The sequence below is a fragment of the Chiloscyllium plagiosum genome, unplaced genomic scaffold (genome assembly GCF_037043375.1).
Source record: "Chiloscyllium plagiosum isolate Xiang-an unplaced genomic scaffold, Cpla_swu_hap1 HiC_scaffold_71, whole genome shotgun sequence".
Classification (NCBI taxonomy): domain Eukaryota; kingdom Metazoa; phylum Chordata; class Chondrichthyes; order Orectolobiformes; family Hemiscylliidae; genus Chiloscyllium; species Chiloscyllium plagiosum.
This window is the reverse complement of record NW_028270210.1, coordinates 198,301-219,928: the sequence shown is the minus strand read 5'-3', so window position 1 is coordinate 219,928 and position 21,628 is coordinate 198,301. Positions and strand designations below refer to the sequence as shown.

General features: G+C 49.7%; 3 non-coding genes across 3 annotated transcripts; all 3 read left to right on the top strand.

The window, feature by feature from the left end:
- Positions 1-2,217: 2,217 nt before the first annotated feature.
- On the top strand, positions 2,218-2,290 carry trnav-uac (transfer RNA valine (anticodon UAC)). The gene has a single exon. It is a non-coding gene; the product is annotated as a tRNA-Val (tRNA).
- A 2,858-nt stretch (positions 2,291-5,148) lies between these two features.
- Positions 5,149-5,221, top strand: trnav-uac (transfer RNA valine (anticodon UAC)). Its single transcript has one exon. It is a non-coding gene; the product is annotated as a tRNA-Val (tRNA).
- A 2,858-nt stretch (positions 5,222-8,079) lies between these two features.
- trnav-uac (transfer RNA valine (anticodon UAC)) lies at positions 8,080-8,152 on the top strand. The gene has a single exon. It is a non-coding gene; the product is annotated as a tRNA-Val (tRNA).
- The last annotated feature ends 13,476 nt before the right edge of the window (positions 8,153-21,628 follow it).

Here is a 21,628-nt window from a genome sequence, read left to right as displayed (position 1 = left end):
TCTTTAAATCACTGACGAGCAGGAAAATGTAAACTGGGAGGGCGAGTGGAGAAGTGAGGCAGTTGTAGCTCTGGTGAAATTCCTTCTTTGTGATTCACTCAGCAACCAGAGACGTGTGAAGGTGACTCAGGCGTGAGAGCTCTTCACATCGAGAACAAAAAAGCACTCAAGGGCACTTAGCACCTCTTCCGGAGTGGGGGTGGGGTGAGCTAATTACCTTTTGACTTCTGTTACTATGTTCAGAAACTGCCTTTTAGATTGATGTGAACAGAAACTGCATTTCTAATAAGCACCGTGGAGTTTAGCAAAATTTATTGAGTCGCTTCTCGTCGACTCAGTTGGTATCCCTGTGGCTCATATCCAGGTGTGAACATCTCTGCAGCGAATTGCACGGGTAAGGCAAAAAGGCAAGGAAAGTGGCATCTCGAACCGGCTCCGAGGTCAGAGCATCCTCACAATGTGATCTGTCGTTCTCGGATTGTAATGCTACCTCCGGTTTTAGGGTGCAGAACATTCTTTGGGACTCTTATTCTGCAAAACAGACACAGTGACTGTAACTCTGCTGTGCGGTATGATGTGGAACACGGCCTGCTCAGCTTTGTGCATTTTCCCTGTAGTCCGGTGTGTTTCATGTTCCGTGTAAACGTGAAAGTTGTCCTGTTTCGATCAAAGGGTGAAATCATTTAGCAAAGCAAGAATCGAAATTGCAGTAATGTCAAGCAGCTCATGGTAATTTGACCAAATCATAACCGATCGCATGTTCTCACGCACTCACAGATACATTTGTAGTTGAAAAGATTCTGAGAAGATAGACTCAGCTTACCATTGATAGTTGTCTGGATTGATGGGCTATCATTATCTGCTGCGAAATTGATATTGTAGACGGGCACATCCCAGCAGTTGTGCGAGTCGGAGAGGGATCATGGAACCCTTTTCACGTGGCTTTGCATCGGTTGTTATGCAGGAGCACAATTGGAAGTGCAAGAAAATGGGGCAGCGCGGCTGGCTGGTAGTGTGGCCGAGCGGTCTAAGCCGCTGGATTAAGGCTCCAGTCTCGACAGAGGCGTGGGTTCGAATCCCACCGCTGCCATTTCTGCTGATCGCTTCCAACGACGCAGTTTGTTAAAATGCTGTTTCGACTCCTGCTGCATTTCTGTTGAAAACCGAAGAAAATTGGGTTTGCTTCCTGGGCAATTAACTGTGGTGTGGGAAAGTGCCGACTTTTCCGATGTCTGTGCTGTCATGATCGTGTTCGCCTCCCGCGTGGAAAATCGCAAACAGCTCTGCTGTCCCAGGCAAGTTGAGCGTTTACTGGAACCGAATGGCGACTGTGATTTCATTGCTGTTGTGAAACAAAGTCCTGCGGTGGCACGACTCGTCGTTATTTTGTTTTCTGGCCAATGGGAAAATCGTTCCAATGAATTGCGATGTCACATGTTATTGAATTTCTCCCATTTCCTTCATTTCCGTCCTGCGGACATCGGAAGGGAAAGGTAATCTAATCGAGTCTGTGATTGGTGAAATTCACTTTTTCATGGCCCATTCTTATTGTGTTCTTTCTTTCTCTCTTTTCAGCATTGTCTGGGAAGTGGTGCTGCACTCAGGCTCCAGTATGTTTGAAAGAGCAGTTTGGAATTGCCCTGTTGTTCGTTGTGAGATTACTTTATGACTCATGCCCCCGGCCTGTCTCACATTTTGCATTCATGCTCGCTGTGTCTGAAAATGCATTTGGTTTGCCAGTTTTGTTTGTGTTCCGTGTTAAATGCTTTCTGTTTTGCGATTCGCTCAATACCTTACGAATTAACAGGGTTTCTGAGGTAACTTGCAGCTGCAAAAATCCTCAACTGAGAATCTGGGAAAATTTCCCGGAGTATTGTCAGTCGGAGCAAAAGTAAGGAAGTCGTTCGTTTCTGCAGTGTCTTACAACGCTACCTTTCCCGTGAGCAGTCGAACAGACGAAATGATTGTGCCACAGACTGCGACGGCAAGCTCCGCTAAAAAGTAATCCTTTACAGCCGGTGTAAGCAACACAATGTTATTGGCGCACACCGCGTGGAAACAGATACTTCGGTGTATCTCGTCCATGCTCACCACATAGCCAAAATTAAAGAAGTCCCATTAAACAACGAGCGATTGGAAACAGAAAGGTGAAAGGTAAAATGGCTTCAACTTTCAGTGCTGGGTGCCACTGAGCCTTAGCAGTAGCGACTGCGCCTTGTTTCTGTAGTGTAGTGGTCATCACGTTCGCCTTACGCGCGAAAGGTCCCCAGTTCGAAACTGGGCAGAAACTGCTTTGTTCTTCGACTGCAGCATTTTACATGGACAGGAGCGGAGTTTTCTTGCTTGCTTTCCCATCTGCAAACCTGCCTTCGAATTTACTTGAACAAATCTGCTCTCGTAGTGAAATGTAATGCAACTCTATTTAATTACTGTGCAAAGCATTGTAAAGTTTTTCTCCAACCTGATTGTGATCATATGCCATTCTGTTTGAGAGTGTAGTTACCGCCTTCTGATCCTTCCACGAAAAGCAGTACCGCACTTGCATTCCTTGCGCAGGCGGCCCGTTTCCAAGACAGGGAAGAAGCTGATGCGCTGGTGTCACAGCGCACCGCGGATTCCTGAACAAGTCTGTCTGTCAAATGTACCCCCAAAGTCGTCTATGAAGGACATCATTTGGAAGCTGTCTGTCGTTATTTAACGTGCGAGAGTTGTTACCAGAGGTCCTGAATCATGTTTTGGAGCAGTTCGCACGTTAGTGGCTCATTCAACCAGCAACAGCAATGAAAGAAATTACACTCTCAGAGGAACCTCTGGACCTGTGCTTTGATAGCGTCGCTAGTATTAAGGTGCGCCCCGAGATCTAACCACATTGGAACTGAAACGGAGGAATCGACAGAGAGGCTACAGAATGACATCGCATCCATTTGGTTTTCTTTAAATCACTGACGAGCAGGAAAATGTAAACTGGGAGGGCGAGTGGAGAAGTGAGGCAGTTGTAGCTCTGGTGAAATTCCTTCTTTGTGATTCACTCAGCAACCAGAGACGTGTGAAGGTGACTCAGGCGTGAGAGCTCTTCACATCGAGAACAAAAAAGCACTCAAGGGCACTTAGCACCTCTTCCGGAGTGGGGGTGGGGTGAGCTAATTACCTTTTGACTTCTGTTACTATGTTCAGAAACTGCCTTTTAGATTGATGTGAACAGAAACTGCATTTCTAATAAGCACCGTGGAGTTTAGCAAAATTTATTGAGTCGCTTCTCGTCGACTCAGTTGGTATCCCTGTGGCTCATATCCAGGTGTGAACATCTCTGCAGCGAATTGCACGGGTAAGGCAAAAAGGCAAGGAAAGTGGCATCTCGAACCGGCTCCGAGGTCAGAGCATCCTCACAATGTGATCTGTCGTTCTCGGATTGTAATGCTACCTCCGGTTTTAGGGTGCAGAACATTCTTTGGGACTCTTATTCTGCAAAACAGACACAGTGACTGTAACTCTGCTGTGCGGTATGATGTGGAACACGGCCTGCTCAGCTTTGTGCATTTTCCCTGTAGTCCGGTGTGTTTCATGTTCCGTGTAAACGTGAAAGTTGTCCTGTTTCGATCAAAGGGTGAAATCATTTAGCAAAGCAAGAATCGAAATTGCAGTAATGTCAAGCAGCTCATGGTAATTTGACCAAATCATAACCGATCGCATGTTCTCACGCACTCACAGATACATTTGTAGTTGAAAAGATTCTGAGAAGATAGACTCAGCTTACCATTGATAGTTGTCTGGATTGATGGGCTATCATTATCTGCTGCGAAATTGATATTGTAGACGGGCACATCCCAGCAGTTGTGCGAGTCGGAGAGGGATCATGGAACCCTTTTCACGTGGCTTTGCATCGGTTGTTATGCAGGAGCACAATTGGAAGTGCAAGAAAATGGGGCAGCGCGGCTGGCTGGTAGTGTGGCCGAGCGGTCTAAGCCGCTGGATTAAGGCTCCAGTCTCGACAGAGGCGTGGGTTCGAATCCCACCGCTGCCATTTCTGCTGATCGCTTCCAACGACGCAGTTTGTTAAAATGCTGTTTCGACTCCTGCTGCATTTCTGTTGAAAACCGAAGAAAATTGGGTTTGCTTCCTGGGCAATTAACTGTGGTGTGGGAAAGTGCCGACTTTTCCGATGTCTGTGCTGTCATGATCGTGTTCGCCTCCCGCGTGGAAAATCGCAAACAGCTCTGCTGTCCCAGGCAAGTTGAGCGTTTACTGGAACCGAATGGCGACTGTGATTTCATTGCTGTTGTGAAACAAAGTCCTGCGGTGGCACGACTCGTCGTTATTTTGTTTTCTGGCCAATGGGAAAATCGTTCCAATGAATTGCGATGTCACATGTTATTGAATTTCTCCCATTTCCTTCATTTCCGTCCTGCGGACATCGGAAGGGAAAGGTAATCTAATCGAGTCTGTGATTGGTGAAATTCACTTTTTCATGGCCCATTCTTATTGTGTTCTTTCTTTCTCTCTTTTCAGCATTGTCTGGGAAGTGGTGCTGCACTCAGGCTCCAGTATGTTTGAAAGAGCAGTTTGGAATTGCCCTGTTGTTCGTTGTGAGATTACTTTATGACTCATGCCCCCGGCCTGTCTCACATTTTGCATTCATGCTCGCTGTGTCTGAAAATGCATTTGGTTTGCCAGTTTTGTTTGTGTTCCGTGTTAAATGCTTTCTGTTTTGCGATTCGCTCAATACCTTACGAATTAACAGGGTTTCTGAGGTAACTTGCAGCTGCAAAAATCCTCAACTGAGAATCTGGGAAAATTTCCCGGAGTATTGTCAGTCGGAGCAAAAGTAAGGAAGTCGTTCGTTTCTGCAGTGTCTTACAACGCTACCTTTCCCGTGAGCAGTCGAACAGACGAAATGATTGTGCCACAGACTGCGACGGCAAGCTCCGCTAAAAAGTAATCCTTTACAGCCGGTGTAAGCAACACAATGTTATTGGCGCACACCGCGTGGAAACAGATACTTCGGTGTATCTCGTCCATGCTCACCACATAGCCAAAATTAAAGAAGTCCCATTAAACAACGAGCGATTGGAAACAGAAAGGTGAAAGGTAAAATGGCTTCAACTTTCAGTGCTGGGTGCCACTGAGCCTTAGCAGTAGCGACTGCGCCTTGTTTCTGTAGTGTAGTGGTCATCACGTTCGCCTTACGCGCGAAAGGTCCCCAGTTCGAAACTGGGCAGAAACTGCTTTGTTCTTCGACTGCAGCATTTTACATGGACAGGAGCGGAGTTTTCTTGCTTGCTTTCCCATCTGCAAACCTGCCTTCGAATTTACTTGAACAAATCTGCTCTCGTAGTGAAATGTAATGCAACTCTATTTAATTACTGTGCAAAGCATTGTAAAGTTTTTCTCCAACCTGATTGTGATCATATGCCATTCTGTTTGAGAGTGTAGTTACCGCCTTCTGATCCTTCCACGAAAAGCAGTACCGCACTTGCATTCCTTGCGCAGGCGGCCCGTTTCCAAGACAGGGAAGAAGCTGATGCGCTGGTGTCACAGCGCACCGCGGATTCCTGAACAAGTCTGTCTGTCAAATGTACCCCCAAAGTCGTCTATGAAGGACATCATTTGGAAGCTGTCTGTCGTTATTTAACGTGCGAGAGTTGTTACCAGAGGTCCTGAATCATGTTTTGGAGCAGTTCGCACGTTAGTGGCTCATTCAACCAGCAACAGCAATGAAAGAAATTACACTCTCAGAGGAACCTCTGGACCTGTGCTTTGATAGCGTCGCTAGTATTAAGGTGCGCCCCGAGATCTAACCACATTGGAACTGAAACGGAGGAATCGACAGAGAGGCTACAGAATGACATCGCATCCATTTGGTTTTCTTTAAATCACTGACGAGCAGGAAAATGTAAACTGGGAGGGCGAGTGGAGAAGTGAGGCAGTTGTAGCTCTGGTGAAATTCCTTCTTTGTGATTCACTCAGCAACCAGAGACGTGTGAAGGTGACTCAGGCGTGAGAGCTCTTCACATCGAGAACAAAAAAGCACTCAAGGGCACTTAGCACCTCTTCCGGAGTGGGGGTGGGGTGAGCTAATTACCTTTTGACTTCTGTTACTATGTTCAGAAACTGCCTTTTAGATTGATGTGAACAGAAACTGCATTTCTAATAAGCACCGTGGAGTTTAGCAAAATTTATTGAGTCGCTTCTCGTCGACTCAGTTGGTATCCCTGTGGCTCATATCCAGGTGTGAACATCTCTGCAGCGAATTGCACGGGTAAGGCAAAAAGGCAAGGAAAGTGGCATCTCGAACCGGCTCCGAGGTCAGAGCATCCTCACAATGTGATCTGTCGTTCTCGGATTGTAATGCTACCTCCGGTTTTAGGGTGGAGAACATTCTTTGGGACTCTTATTCTGCAAAACAGACACAGTGACTGTAACTCTGCTGTGCGGTATGATGTGGAACACGGCCTGCTCAGCTTTGTGCATTTTCCCTGTAGTCCGGTGTGTTTCATGTTCCGTGTAAACGTGAAAGTTGTCCTGTTTCGATCAAAGGGTGAAATCATTTAGCAAAGCAAGAATCGAAATTGCAGTAATGTCAAGCAGCTCATGGTAATTTGACCAAATCATAACCGATCGCATGTTCTCACGCACTCACAGATACATTTGTAGTTGAAAAGATTCTGAGAAGATAGACTCAGTTTACCATTGATAGTTGTCTGGATTGATGGGCTATCATTATCTGCTGCGAAATTGATATTGTAGACGGGCACATCCCAGCAGTTGTGCGAGTCGGAGAGGGATCATGGAACCCTTTTCACGTGGCTTTGCATCGGTTGTTATGCAGGAGCACAATTGGAAGTGCAAGAAAATGGGGCAGCGCGGCTGGCTGGTAGTGTGGCCGAGCGGTCTAAGCCGCTGGATTAAGGCTCCAGTCTCGACAGAGGCGTGGGTTCGAATCCCACCGCTGCCATTTCTGCTGATCGCTTCCAACGACGCAGTTTGTTAAAATGCTGTTTCGACTCCTGCTGCATTTCTGTTGAAAACCGAAGAAAATTGGGTTTGCTTCCTGGGCAATTAACTGTGGTGTGGGAAAGTGCCGACTTTTCCGATGTCTGTGCTGTCATGATCGTGTTCGCCTCCCGCGTGGAAAATCGCAAACAGCTCTGCTGTCCCAGGCAAGTTGAGCGTTTACTGGAACCGAATGGCGACTGTGATTTCATTGCTGTTGTGAAACAAAGTCCTGCGGTGGCACGACTCGTCGTTATTTTGTTTTCTGGCCAATGGGAAAATCGTTCCAATGAATTGCGATGTCACATGTTATTGAATTTCTCCCATTTCCTTCATTTCCGTCCTGCGGACATCGGAAGGGAAAGGTAATCTAATCGAGTCTGTGATTGGTGAAATTCACTTTTTCATGGCCCATTCTTATTGTGTTCTTTCTTTCTCTCTTTTCAGCATTGTCTGGGAAGTGGTGGTGCACTCAGGCTCCAGTATGTTTGAAAGAGCAGTTTGGAATTGCCCTGTTGTTCGTTGTGAGATTACTTTATGACTCATGCCCCCGGCCTGTCTCACATTTTGCATTCATGCTCGCTGTGTCTGAAAATGCATTTGGTTTGCCAGTTTTGTTTGTGTTCCGTGTTAAATGCTTTCTGTTTTGCGATTCGCTCAATACCTTACGAATTAACAGGGTTTCTGAGGTAACTTGCAGCTGCAAAAATCCTCAACTGAGAATCTGGGAAAATTTCCCGGAGTATGGTCAGTCGGAGCAAAAGTAAGGAAGTCTTTCGTTTCTGCAGTGTCTTACAACGCTACCTTTCCCGTGAACAGTCGAACAGACGAAATGATTGTGCCACAGACTGCGACGGCAAGCTCCGCTAAAAAGTAATCCTTTACAGCCGGTGTAAGCAACACAATGTTATTGGCGCACACCGCGTGGAAACAGATACTTCGGTGTATCTCGTCCATGCTCACCACATAGCCAAAATTAAAGAAGTCCCATTAAACAACGAGCGATTGGAAACAGAAAGGTGAAAGGTAAAATGGCTTCAACTTTCAGTGCTGGGTGCCACTGAGCCTTGGCAGTAGCGACTGCGCCTTGTTTCTGTAGTGTAGTGGTCATCACGTTCGCCTTACGCGCGAAAGGTCCCCAGTTCGAAACTGGGCAGAAACTGCTTTGTTCTTCAACTGCAGCATTTTACATGGACAAGAGCGGAGTTTTCTTGCTTGCTTTCCCATCTGCAAACCTGCCTTCGAATTTACTTGAACAAATCTGCTCTCGTAGTGAAATGTAATGCAACTCCATTTAATTACTGTGCAAAGCATTGTAAAGTTTTTCTCCAACCTGATTGTGATCATATGCCATTCTGTTTGAGAGTGTAGTTACCGCCTTCTGATCCTTCCACGAAAAGCAGTACCGCACTTGCATTCCTTGCGCAGGCGGCCCGTTTCCAAGACAGGGAAGAAGCTGATGCGCTGGTGTCACAGCGCACCGCGGATTCCTGAACAAGTCTGTCTGTCAAATGTACCCCCAAAGTCGTCTATGAAGGACATCATTTGGAAGCTGTCTGTCGTTATTTAACGTGCGAGAGTTGTTACCAGAGGTCCTGAATCATGTTTTGGAGCAGTTCGCACGTTAGTGGCTCATTCAACCAGCAACAGCAATGAAAGAAATTACACTCTCAGAGGAACCTCTGGACCTGTGCTTTGATAGCGTCGCTAGTATTAAGGTGCGCCCCGAGATCTAACCACATTGGAACTGAAACGGAGGAATCGACAGAGAGGCTACAGAATGACATCGCATCCATTTGGTTTTCTTTAAATCACTGACGAGCAGGAAAATGTAAACTGGGAGGGCGAGTGGAGAAGTGAGGCAGTTGTAGCTCTGGTGAAATTCCTTCTTTGTGATTCACTCAGCAACCAGAGACGTGTGAAGGTGACTCAGGCGTGAGAGCTCTTCACATCGAGAACAAAAAAGCACTCAAGGGCACTTAGCACCTCTTCCGGAGTGGGGGTGGGGTGAGCTAATTACCTTTTGACTTCTGTTACTATGTTCAGAAACTGCCTTTTAGATTGATGTGAACAGAAACTGCATTTCTAATAAGCACCGTGGAGTTTAGCAAAATTTATTGAGTCGCTTCTCGTCGACTCAGTTGGTATCCCTGTGGCTCATATCCAGGTGTGAACATCTCTGCAGCGAATTGCACGGGTAAGGCAAAAAGGCAAGGAAAGTGGCATCTCGAACCGGCTCCGAGGTCAGAGCATCCTCACAATGTGATCTGTCGTTCTCGGATTGTAATGCTACCTCCGGTTTTAGGGTGGAGAACATTCTTTGGGACTCTTATTCTGCAAAACAGACACAGTGACTGTAACTCTGCTGTGCGGTATGATGTGGAACACGGCCTGCTCAGCTTTGTGCATTTTCACTGTAGTCCGGTGTGTTTCATGTTCCGTGTAAACGTGAAAGTTGTCCTGTTTCGATCAAAGGGTGAAATCATTTAGCAAAGCAAGAATCGAAATTGCAGTAATGTCAAGCAGCTCATGGTAATTTGACCAAATCATAACCGATCGCATGTTCTCACGCACTCACAGATACATTTGTAGTTGAAAAGATTCTGAGAAGATAGACTCAGCTTACCATTGATAGTTGTCTGGATTGATGGGCTATCATTATCTGCTGCGAAATTGATATTGTAGACGGGCACATCCCAGCAGTTGTGCGAGTCGGAGAGGGATCATGGAACCCTTTTCACGTGGCTTTGCATCGGTTGTTATGCAGGAGCACAATTGGAAGTGCAAGAAAATGGGGCAGCGCGGCTGGCTGGTAGTGTGGCCGAGCGGTCTAAGCCGCTGGATTAAGTCTCCAGTCTCGACAGAGGCGTGGGTTCGAATCCCACCGCTGCCATTTCTGCTGATCGCTTCCAACGACGCAGTTTGTTAAAATGCTGTTTCGACTCCTGCTGCATTTCTGTTGAAAACCGAAGAAAATTGGGTTTGCTTCCTGGGCAATTAACTGTGGTGTGGGAAAGTGCCGACTTTTCCGATGTCTGTGCTGTCATGATCGTGTTCGCCTCCCGCGTGGAAAATCGCAAACAGCTCTGCTGTCCCAGGCAAGTTGAGCGTTTACTGGAACCGAATGGCGACTGTGATTTCATTGCTGTTGTGAAACAAAGTCCTGCGGTGGCACGACTCGTCGTTATTTTGTTTTATGGCCAATGGGAAAATCGTTCCAATGAATTGCGATGTCACATGTTATTGAATTTCTCCCATTTCCTTCATTTCCGTCCTGCGGACATCGGAAGGGAAAGGTAATCTAATCGAGTCTGTGATTGGTGAAATTCACTTTTTCATGGCCCATTCTTATTGTGTTCTTTCTTTCTCTCTTTTCAGCATTTTCTGGGAAGTGGTGGTGCACTCAGGCTCCAGTATGTTTGAAAGAGCAGTTTGGAATTGCCCTGTTGTTAGTTGTGAGATTACTTTATGACTCATGCCCCCGGCCTGTCTCACATTTTGCATTCATGCTCGCTGTGTCTGAAAATGCATTTGGTTTGCCAGTTTTGTTTGTGTTCCGTGTTTAATGCTTTCTGTTTGTGTGCTTTGCCGGTTTTACTGCAGCGTGTTAATGTTCAGTGTTTAAATTCCAACACGACTAGCTTACTTTGCTTATTGGAAATGCATCTCTGATGTGGGAGAGTGCACCCTCTCCAACCTGCCAGTGACCACGCTGTCGTGATCACATTCACCTCCCACACGAAAAGCCCGGGCCTCATACGGTTCCACTACTGCTTCATATTCCGGCCAAGTTGTGTCGTTCACTGTTTTTCCTGAAATCGAACGGAGATTGATATTACATCGCTGGTGTGAAACAAAATCCTACAGTGACTTTACTTGTCGTTATTTGGTGTTCTGACGAATGGTAAAATAATTCCGGTTAGTTGTGATGACATATGGTCTTACATTTCTTTCATTTCCTTCAATTCTGTCCTGGAGACGTGGGCAGCAGGCACTGCCGCATTGTTGATCGGATGGGCTAACTAATCTAAACGAGACTGTGTTTGGGAATATTCACTTTTCATGGCCCTTTCATATTCGGTTCTTTGTTTTCCCTCATTTCGGAGTTTTTCGGGAGGTGACATTGCACTAAGATTCCAATATATGTTGGGAGCATAATATGGAGTTGCTCTGCTGAAGGATCTGGGAGTCGTTTATGGCTGATTGCCCTCGGACTGTTCCCAGAACAGCATTAATGCTTCGAAATCTCTGAAAGTGCATTTTAAACAATTTCTCAGCTATTAGCCCCTATCCCAGTAAACCCTTCCTATCCATAAATTCATCCAATTGCCTTTGAAATCTTCTGAGTGTACTCGCCTCCTCCACTTCATCTGGTAGCTGATTACATACACGCACGGCCTTCTGTGTGGGAAAGGTGCCTCAAATCCTTTTTATATTTTACCTATTTCACCTTAAACCTTTGCTCTCCAGTTTTCAACTCACCGTATATTGCCGAAAGCAAAAAACTTCAGTATTCCGTTGACAAACCTTCCTTAAGGTCATGCCTGACGATGAAAGGAAAGTTGTCCCAGCATTTTCAGACTCGCCCTACATTCCAAACTGTGCGCCCCTGACAATTATACTTTGTGAGCAATTTCAAGTAATTTTCTTAATGTTTCAATGATGCCAGTTACGCTGGAGAACAACCAGCTCCTGGAAACATAAAGATGAAGCGTTGAACGGCTGTTAATTTTAGCACTGGACGACTCTGAAGACCAGCTACCTGCGGGGATGCTTTCTGTCGTGTAGTGGGTGTTGGAGTCACCTCATACACATAAACGCCCCGCGTCAAAATCCGGCACGAATAGCCTTATTCCCGATGGCAGCCTTTCAGACTGACATGAGCAGAGCTTTCTAACTTGCTGTTCATATCAGCAAACGTGACTTTGAATTTTCTCGCTCATACATGCTCGAGTGGTGAAAAATAATGCAACCCTGTTTCATTATGAGGTGAAACATTGTTACAGTTTTCTCCAACCTGGTTCTGAATATGCACAGATGTGTACAACACAGATGACCATTCTATTTCAGAGTTGAGTTACCGTGCTCTGATCCTTCCACTAAAAGCAGTACCACATTTACTTTCCTTGGGCAGATGGCCCGGTTCAAAGCCAAGGAGCTAAGGTTCCCCGCAAAATTCCTCAGCTGAGGACCTGGGCATGTTTCATAGGGAATGGTCAGTGGAGGCAACATTACGGAAGTCCTCGGTTCTGCAGTGTTGCTAAACACTAAATTGAAGCGCGATTGGATTTTTGTATTCTGAGACATAATTTAAACTGATTGGTAAAATAGGAATTGTTTCCTAATTAGAAACCAAATCAGATTTGTTTCACAGCCAAATGTTACATCTTTCCAATTTTCCAGTGCACGCTGAGACTGCTAGCTGGTCATCACAGGTATTTGTCAGCTGTCAGTTCTGAACAGCATTCACTCTCATTTAAAGGTGGAGGGCACACCTTCCACGTCATAACACTGTTCTCATCACAAAATCCTGCAGCTTAGAAGCTGTCTTGGGACCAGGGGTTGGATTGCAGCCGTAACCGTATTAAATGTAAAATTTTCACACGGGAAGCGCCGTTCATGAGGGGGGAGTTTCTGTCAGCTGTGTCCCAGGGCTGTGCAGGGAGCTGCAGTGACCACCTTTTGTTGACAGCGGGGGGACTGGAGAGAGCATGTTTGTCCTTATCGTGCTCCGTGTGGGGTCAGGGAATACAGAATCATCAATAGTTTGGGTTGCAATTCAATCTTGCCATGGATTTTCCGGTTTGAATGGAGGTAGGGTGGTATTCCCATAGTCTGATCTGGAACAACCAAAGCTCCATACCTGGATGGTCTCAAACTACCAACCTTTATCTTGCAGCCCGCTGCTGCCTATTTGAGCCACACAGCCTGCCACCAACCAGGCATGCCGATTTCTCTAAAGCAGGAAGGTTAGCGGGGATCTGAACGGCGGTGAACAGCTGGAGCTCTCACTGTCTTCAGAGTCTGTCACCAATTTTCTGCTTTCATCACCGAGAGTGTCAGAGAGCTTGACGGGGTCTGCAAACACCCAGAGGGAAAGGAACAATCACAAACTGGAAGATACCCAGGCCCATCGATGTGAATACTTGAGGTACGTCACTTGTGGTTCTGGTACTGGGATAACTCAAGCCCATGGTTTGACAGAAACTGGAGATAAAATACAGCGCTTCACGACGCTCAGCTCAACTATCTATCATTAAGAAACAATGTGTGGGTGATCTGCCCCTCTCGGGGACCTAGCCATCCTTCCCATTGTGTACGGGATCTGTCCCCTCTCAGGGACACTGCCATCCTTCCCAATGTGTGGTTGATCTGTCCCTCTCTCAGGGACCATGCCATCCTTCGCAATGTGTGGGTGATCAGGCCCCTGTTAGGGACCATGCCATCCTTCCCATGGTGTGGGTGATCTGCCAACTCTCAGGGACACTGCCATCCCTCGCAATCTGTGGGTGATCTGCCCCCTCTCAGGGACACTGCCATTCTTCCCAATGTGTTGGTGAACTGGCCCCTCTCATGGACGATGCCATCCTTCCCAATGTGTGGGTGATCTGCCCCTCTCAGAGATCCATTGTGTGGGTGATCTGCCCCCACTTAGAGACCCTGCCATCCTTCGCAATCTGTGGGTGATCTGCCCCCTCTCAGGGGCACTGCCATTCTTCCCAATGTGTGGGTGATCTGCCCTCTCTCAGAGACCCTGCTAATCTTCCCATTGTGTGGGGGATCTGCCCCCTCTCAGGAACACTACCATCCTCCACAATGTTTGGGTGACCTGTCCCCTCTCAGGGACCCTGATTTCCTTCACTATTGTATGAGTGATCTGCCCCCTCTCAGGGACCCTGCCATCTTTCCCAATGTGTGGGCGACCAGAGCCCTCTCAGAGACACTGCCATCCTTCCGAATGTGTGGATGATTTGTCCCCTCTCACGGACACTGCCATCCTTCCCAATGTGTGGGTGACCTGCCCTCTCTCAGGAACAATGCCATCCTTCCCAATGTGTGGGTGATATGCCCATTCTCAGGGACACTGCCATTCTTACCAATGTGTGGGTGATCTGCCCTCACTCAGGGATCCTGTCACCCTTCCCAATGTGTCGGTGACCTGCCCCCTCTCAGGGACAATGCCATCCTTCCCAATGTGTGGGTGATATGCCCACTCTCAGGGTCCCTGCCATCCTTCCCAATGCGTGGGTGTTCTGCCCTCTCTCCGGGACCCTGCCATCCTTCCCAGTGTATGGGAGATCTGTACCCTCTCATGGACACTGCCATCCTTCTCAATGTGTGGGTGATCTGTCCCCTCTAAGGGACACTGCCATCCTTCCCAATGTGTGGGTGACATGCCCGCTCTCGGGAACCCTGCGATCCTTCCTAATGTGTGGGTGATCTGCCCCCTCTCAGGGAACCGCCATCCTTCCCAACGTGTGGGTTATTTGCCCCCTCTCAGGGAACCCTGCAATCCTTCCCAATGTATGGGTGATCTGTCCCTCTGATGGACACTGCCATCCTTCCCAATGTGTGGGTGTGCTGTCCCCTCTCATGGACCCTGCCATCCTTCCCAATGTGTATCAGATCTGTCCCCTTTCAAGGATCCTGCCATCCTTCCCAATGTGTGGGTGATCTACCCCTCTCAGAAACACTGCCAACCTTCCCAATGTGTGGGTGATCTGGCCCTCTCAGGGACACAGCCATCCTTCACAATGTGTGGGTAATCTGCCCCCTCTCAGCGACCCTGCCATCCTCCCCAATGTGTGGGTGATCTGCACCCTCTCAGGAACACTGCCATCCTTTCCAATGTGTGGGCGATCTGTCCCCTCTCAGGGACCCTGCCATTCTTCCATTGTACCGTTGATCTGCCCTCTCTCAGGGACCCAGACCTCCTTCCCAATGTGTGGGTGATCTGCCCCCCTCAGAGATCCTGTCATCTTTCCCATAGTGTGGGTGATCTGCCCACTGTCAGGGACACTGCAATCCTACCCAATGTTTGGGTGACCTGCCACCGCACAGGGACCCTGCCATCCTTACCAATATGTGGGTGATTTGCCCCCTCTCAGGGACCCTGCCATCCTTCCCAATGTGTGGGTTATATGCGCTCTCCCAGGGACCCTGCCATCCTCCCCAGTGTGTGAGTGATCTGTCCCTCTCAGGGTCACTGCTATCCTTCACAATGTATGGGTGATCTGGCCCCTCTCAGTGTCCCTGCCATCATTCCCGATGTGTGGGTGATCTGTCCCTCTCAGGGACCCTGCCATCCTTCCCAATGTGTGGGTTTTATGCCCTCTCCCAGGGACCCTGCCATCCTTTAATGTGTGGGTGATTTGCCCCCTCTCAGGGACACTACCATCCTTCCCAGAGTAGGGGTGATCTGTCCCTCTGATGGACCCTGCCATCCTTCCCAATGTGTGGGTGATCTGTCCCCTCTCAGGGACCCCGCCATCCTTCCGAATGCGTCGGTGATCGGTCCCCTCTCAGGGACCCTGCCATCCTTCCTAATGTGTGGGTGATCTGCCCCGCTCAGAGATACTGCCAATCTTCGCAATGTGTGAGTGACCTGCTCCGTCTCAGGAACCCTGCCATCCTTCCCTTTGTGTGGGTGACATGATCCCTCTCAGGGACCATGCCATCCTTCCCAATGTGTGGGTGATCTGCCCACTCTCAGGGACCCTGCCATCCTTCCAAATGTGTGGGTGATCTGCTCCGTCTCAGGGACACTGCCATCCAGCACAATGTGTGGGTGATCTGCCCCCTCACAGGGATACTGCCATCCTTTCCATTGTGTGGGTGATCTGCCCCTTGTCAGGGACCCTGCCATCCTTCCCAATGTGTGGGTGATCTGCCCCTCTCAGGGACCCTGCCATCGTTACCAATGTGTGGGTGATCAGGCCGCCTGGAGAAAGTGAGGACTGCAGATGCTGGAGATCAGAGCAGAAAATGTGTTGCTGGAAAAGCGCAGCATTCCTGAAGAAGAGCTTATGCCCGAAACGTCGATTCTCCTGTCCTGCTGCGCTTTTCCAGCAACACATTTTCTGCTCTGATCTGGCCCCCTTGCAGGGATCCTGCCATCATTCCCTACGTGTGGATGACCTGTCAATCTCAGGGAACCTGCTCTCCTTCCCAATGTGTTGGTGATCTGTTCCCTCTCAGGAACACTGCCATCCTTTCCAATGTGTGGGTGATCTGTCCCCTCTCAGGGACCCTGCCATTCTTCCATTGTACCGTTGATCTGCCCTCTCTCAGGGACCCAGACCTCCTTCCCAATGTGTGGGTGATCTGCCCCCCTCAGAGATCCTGTCATCTTTCCCATAGTGTGGGTGATCTGCCCACTGTCAGGGACACTGCAATCCTACCCAATGTTTGGGTGACCTGCCACCGCACAGGGACCCTGCCATCCTTACCAATATGTGGGTGATTTGCCCCCTCTCAGGGACCCTGCCATCCTTCCCAATGTGTGGGTTATATGCGCTCTCCCAGGGACCCTGCTATCCTCCCCAGTGTGAGTGATCTGTCCCTCTCAGGGTCACTGCTATCCTTCACAATGTATGGGTGATCTGGCCCCTCTCAGTGTCCCTGCCATCATTCCCGATGTGTGGGTGATCTGTCCCTCTCAGGGACCCTGCCATCCTTCCCAATGTGTGGGTTTTATGCCCTCTCCCAGGGACCCTGCCATCCTTTAATGTGTGGGTGATTTGCCCCCTCTCAGGGACACTACCATCCTTCCCAGAGTAGGGGTGATCTGTCCCTCTGATGGACCCTGCCATCCTTCCCAATGTGTGGGTGATCTGTCCCCTCTCAGGGACCCCGCCATCCTTCCGAATGTGTCGGTGATCGGTCCCCTCTCAGGGACCCTGCCATCCTTCCTAATGTGTGGGTGATCTGCCCCGCTCAGAGATACTGCCAATCTTCGCAATGTGTGAGTGACCTGCTCCGTCTCAGTGACCCTGCCATCCTTCCCTTTGTGTGGGTGACATGATCCCTCTCAGGGACCATGCCATCCTTCCCAATGTGTGGGTGATCTGCCCACTCTCAGGGACCCTGCCATCCTTCCAAATGTGTGGGTGATCTGCTCCGTCTCAGGGACACTGCCATCCAGCACAATGTGTGGGTGATCTGCCCCCTCACAGGGATACTGCCATCCTTTCCATTGTGTGGGTGATCTGCCCCTTGTCAGGGACCCTGCCATCCTTCCCAATGTGTGGGTGATCTGCCCCTCTCAGGGACCCTGCCATCGTTACCAATGTGTGGGTGATCAGGCCGCCTGGAGAAAGTGAGGACTGCAGATGCTGGAGATCAGAGCAGAAAATGTGTTGCTGGAAAAGCGCAGCATTCCTGAAGAAGAGCTTATGCCCGAAACGTCGATTCTCCTGTCCTGCTGCGCTTTTCCAGCAACACATTTTCTGCTCTGATCTGGCCCCCTTGCAGGGATCCTGCCATCATTCCCTACGTGTGGATGACCTGTCAATCTCAGGGAACCTGCTCTCCTTCCCAATGTGTTGGTGATCTGTTCCCTCTCAGGGATAATGCCATCCTTCCCAATGTGTGGGTGATCTGCCTCCTCTGAGTGACCCTGCCATCCTTCGCAATGTATGCGTGATCTGCTCCCTCTCAGGGACACTACTGTTCTTTCCAATGTGTTGGTGATCTGACCCCTCTTAGGGACAATGCCATCCTTCCCATTGTATGGGTGATCTGTCCCCCTCTCATCGACCCTGCTATCCTTCCCATTGTGTGGGTGATCTGCCCACTCCCAGGAACACCGCCATCCTCCACAATGTTTGGATGATCTGTCCTCTCTCAGGGACCCTGACATCGTTCCCAATGTGTGCGTAATCTGCCCCCTCACAGGGACCATGCCATCCTTCCCAATGTGTGGGGGATCTCTCCCTCACAGGGACACAGACATCCTTCTCAATGTGTGGGTGACTTGCCCCCTCTCAGGGACCCTGCCATCCTTACCAATGTGTGTGTGATCTGATCCCTCTCAGGGACCCTGCCATCCTTCCCAATGTATGGGTGAACTGTACAATCTCAGGGACCCTGACATCCTTCCCAATGCGTGGGTGGTCTGCCCCCTCTCAGTGACATTGCCATCCTTCCCAATATATGGGTGATCTTCCCCCTCTCAGGGACACTGCAATCATTCCCAATGTGTGGGTGATCTGCCCCCTCACAGGGACACTGCCATCCTTCCCATTGCGTGGGTGATCTGCCCCCTGTCAGGGACCCTGCCATCCTTCCCAATGTGTGGATGATCTGCCCCCTCTCAGTGATCCTGGAATCCTTCCCAATGTGATGATGTTCTTCTCCCTCTCAGGGACCCTGATAATCTTCCCAATGTGTGGTTGTTCTGTCCCTCTCAGTGATCCTGCCATCCTTCCCAATGTTTGGGTGATCTGTCCCTCTCTAGGATCCCGATATCCTTCCCATTTTGTGAAGGATCTGTACCCTCTCAGACACCTGCCATCGTTCCCAATATGTGGGTGATCTGTCCTTCTCAGGGACACTGCCATCCTTCGCAATGTGTGGGTGATCTGTCCCCTCTCAGGGACACTGCAATCCTTCCCATTGTGGGGGTGATCTGCCTCCTCTCAGGAACACTGCCATCCTTCCCAATGTGTGTGTGATCTGCCCCTCTCAGTAACACTGCCATTCTTCCCAATGTGTTGGTGATCTGCCCCCTCTTAGGGACCATGCCATCCTTCCCATTATATGGATGAGCTGTCCCCCTCTCATCGACCCTGCTATCCTTCCCATTGTGTGGGTGATCTGCCCACTCCCAGGAACACCGCCATCCTCCACAATGTTTGGATGATCTGTCCTCTCTCAGGAACCCTGACATCGTTCCCAATGTGTGGGTAATCTGCCCCCTCACAGGGACCCTGCCATCCTTCCCAAAGTGTGGGGGATCGCTCCCTCACAGGGACCCAGACATCCTTCCCAATGTGTGGGTGATCTGATCCCTCTCAGGGACCCTGCCATCCTTCCCAATGTATGGGTGAACTGTACAATCTCAGGGACCCTGACATCCTTCCCAATGCGTGGGTGGTCTGCCCCCTCTCAGTGACATTGCCATCCTTCCCAATATATAGGTGATCTGCCCCCTCTCAGGGACACTGCAATCATTCTCAATGTGAGGGTGATCTGCCCCCTCACAGGGACACTGCCATCCTTCCCATTGTGTGGGTGATCTGCCCGCTGTCAGGGACCCTGCCATCCTTCCCAATGTGTGGATGATCTGCCCCCTCTCAGTGATCCTGGAATCCTTCCCAATGTGATGATATTCTTCTCCCTCTCAGGGACCCTGATAGTCTTCCCAATGTGTTGTTGTTCTGTCCCTCTCAGTGATCCTGCCATCCTTCCCAATGTTTGGGTGATCTGTCCCTCTCTAGGATCCCGATATCCTTCCCATTTTGTGAAGGATCTTTACCCTCTCAGGCACCTGCCATCGTTCCCAACATGTGGGTGATCTGTCCTTCTCAGGGACACTGCCATCCTTCCCAATGTGTGGGTGATCTGTCCCCTCTCAGGGACACTGCAATCATTCCCATTGTGTGTGAATGATCTGCCTCCTCTCAGGAACACTGCCATCCTTCCCAATGTGTGAGTGATCTGCCCCTCTCATGAACACTGCCATTCTTCCCAATGTGTTGGTGATCTGCCCCCTCTTAGGGACCATGCCATCCTTCCCATTTTATGGGTGATCTGCCCCCTCTCAGAGACCCTGCTATCCTTCCCATTGTGTGGGTGATCTGCCACTTTCAGGAACACTGACATCCTCCACAAAGTTTGGGTGATCTGTCCCCTTTCAGGGACCCTGCCATCCTTCCCAATGTTTGGGTGATCTGTCCCTCTCTAGGATCCCGCTATCCTACCCATTTTGTGAGGGATCTGTACCCTCTCAGGGAACTGCCATCATTCCCAATATGTGAGTGATCTGTCCTTCTCAGGGACCCTGCCATCCATCCCAATGTGTGGGTGATCTGTCCCCTCTCCAATACCCTGCCATCCTTTCCAATGTGTGGGTTATCTGTCCCCTCCCAGGGACACTGCAAATCTTCCCAATGTGTGGTTGATCTGCTGCTCTCAGAGATACTGCCATTCTTTCCAATGCGTGGGTGACCTGCCCCTCTCAGAGATACTGCCATCCTTCCCAATGTGTGAGTGATCTGCCCCCTATCAGTGACCCTGCCATCCTTCCCAATGTGTGAGTGATCTGTCCCTCTCAGGGACCCAGACATCCTTCCCAATATGTGGGTGATCTTTCCCCCCTCTCAGCGACCCTGCCATCCTCCCCACAGTGTGGGTGAAATGGCCCCTCTCAATTTCCCTGCCATCCTTCCCAATGTGTAAGTGATCTAACCCCCTCTCACGGGCCCTGCCATCCTCCTCAATGTGTGGGTGATATGTCCCTCTCGCGGACACGGCCCTCCTTCTCAATGTGTGGGCGATTTGGCCTCTCTCAGTGTCCCTGCCATCCTTCCCAATATGTAGGTGATCTGTCCACTCTCAGGTACCCTGCAAATCGTCCCAGTGTGAGGTTGATCTGTCCCTCTCAGGGTCACTGCCATCCTTCCCAATGTGGGGGTGATCTGCCCCCTCTCATTGACACTGCAATCCTTCCCAGTGTGAGGTTGATCTGTCCCTCTCAGGGTCACTGCCATCCTTCCCAATGTGGGGGTGATCTGCCCCCTCTCATTGACACTGCAATCCTTCCCAGTGTGTGGGTGATCTGATACGTCTCAGAGCCCCTGTTTTCCTTCCCCAATGTGTGGGTGACCTCCCCCTATCAGTGTCCCTGCCATCCTTCCCAATATGTGGGTGATCTGTCCCCTCTCAGGGACCCTGCAAATCTTCCCAATGTGAGTTTGATCTGTCCCTCTCAGGGACACTGCCATCCTTCCTAATGTGTGGGTGATCTGCCCACTCTCAGGGAGCCTGCCATCCTTCGCAATCTGTGGGTGACCTGCCCCCTCTGAGGTATACTGCCATCCTCTCCAATGTGTTGGTGATCTGCCGCTCTCAGTGATGCTGCTATCCTTCCCATTGTGTGTGTGATCTGCCCACTCTCAGGGACACTGCCATCCTCCACAATGTGTGTGTGATCTGGCCCGTCTCAGGGACCCTGCCGTCCTTCCCATTGTGTGAGTGATCTGACCCCTCTCAGAGATCCTGCTATCCTTCCCATTGTGTGGGTGATCTGACCCCTCTCAGAGATCCTGTTATCGTTCCCAATGTGTGGGTGATCAGGCCCTCTCAGAGATCCTGCTTTCCTTCCCAATGTGTGGGTGACCTTCCCCTCTCAGGTACCCTGCCATCCTTCCCAATGTGTGGGTGATCTGCCCCCTCTGAGGTACACTGCCATCCTTTCCAATGTGTTGGTGATCGGCCCCCTATCAGGAATCCTCCCATTCTCCACAATGTTTGGGTGATCTGCTCCCTCTCAGGAACACTGCCATTCTTCCCAATGTGTGGGTGATCTGCCCACTCTCAGGGACCCTGGCATCCTTCAAATTGTGTGGGTGATCTGTCCCCTCTCAGGGACCCTGCCATCCTTCCCAATGGGTGGTTTGTCTGTCCCTCCCAGGGA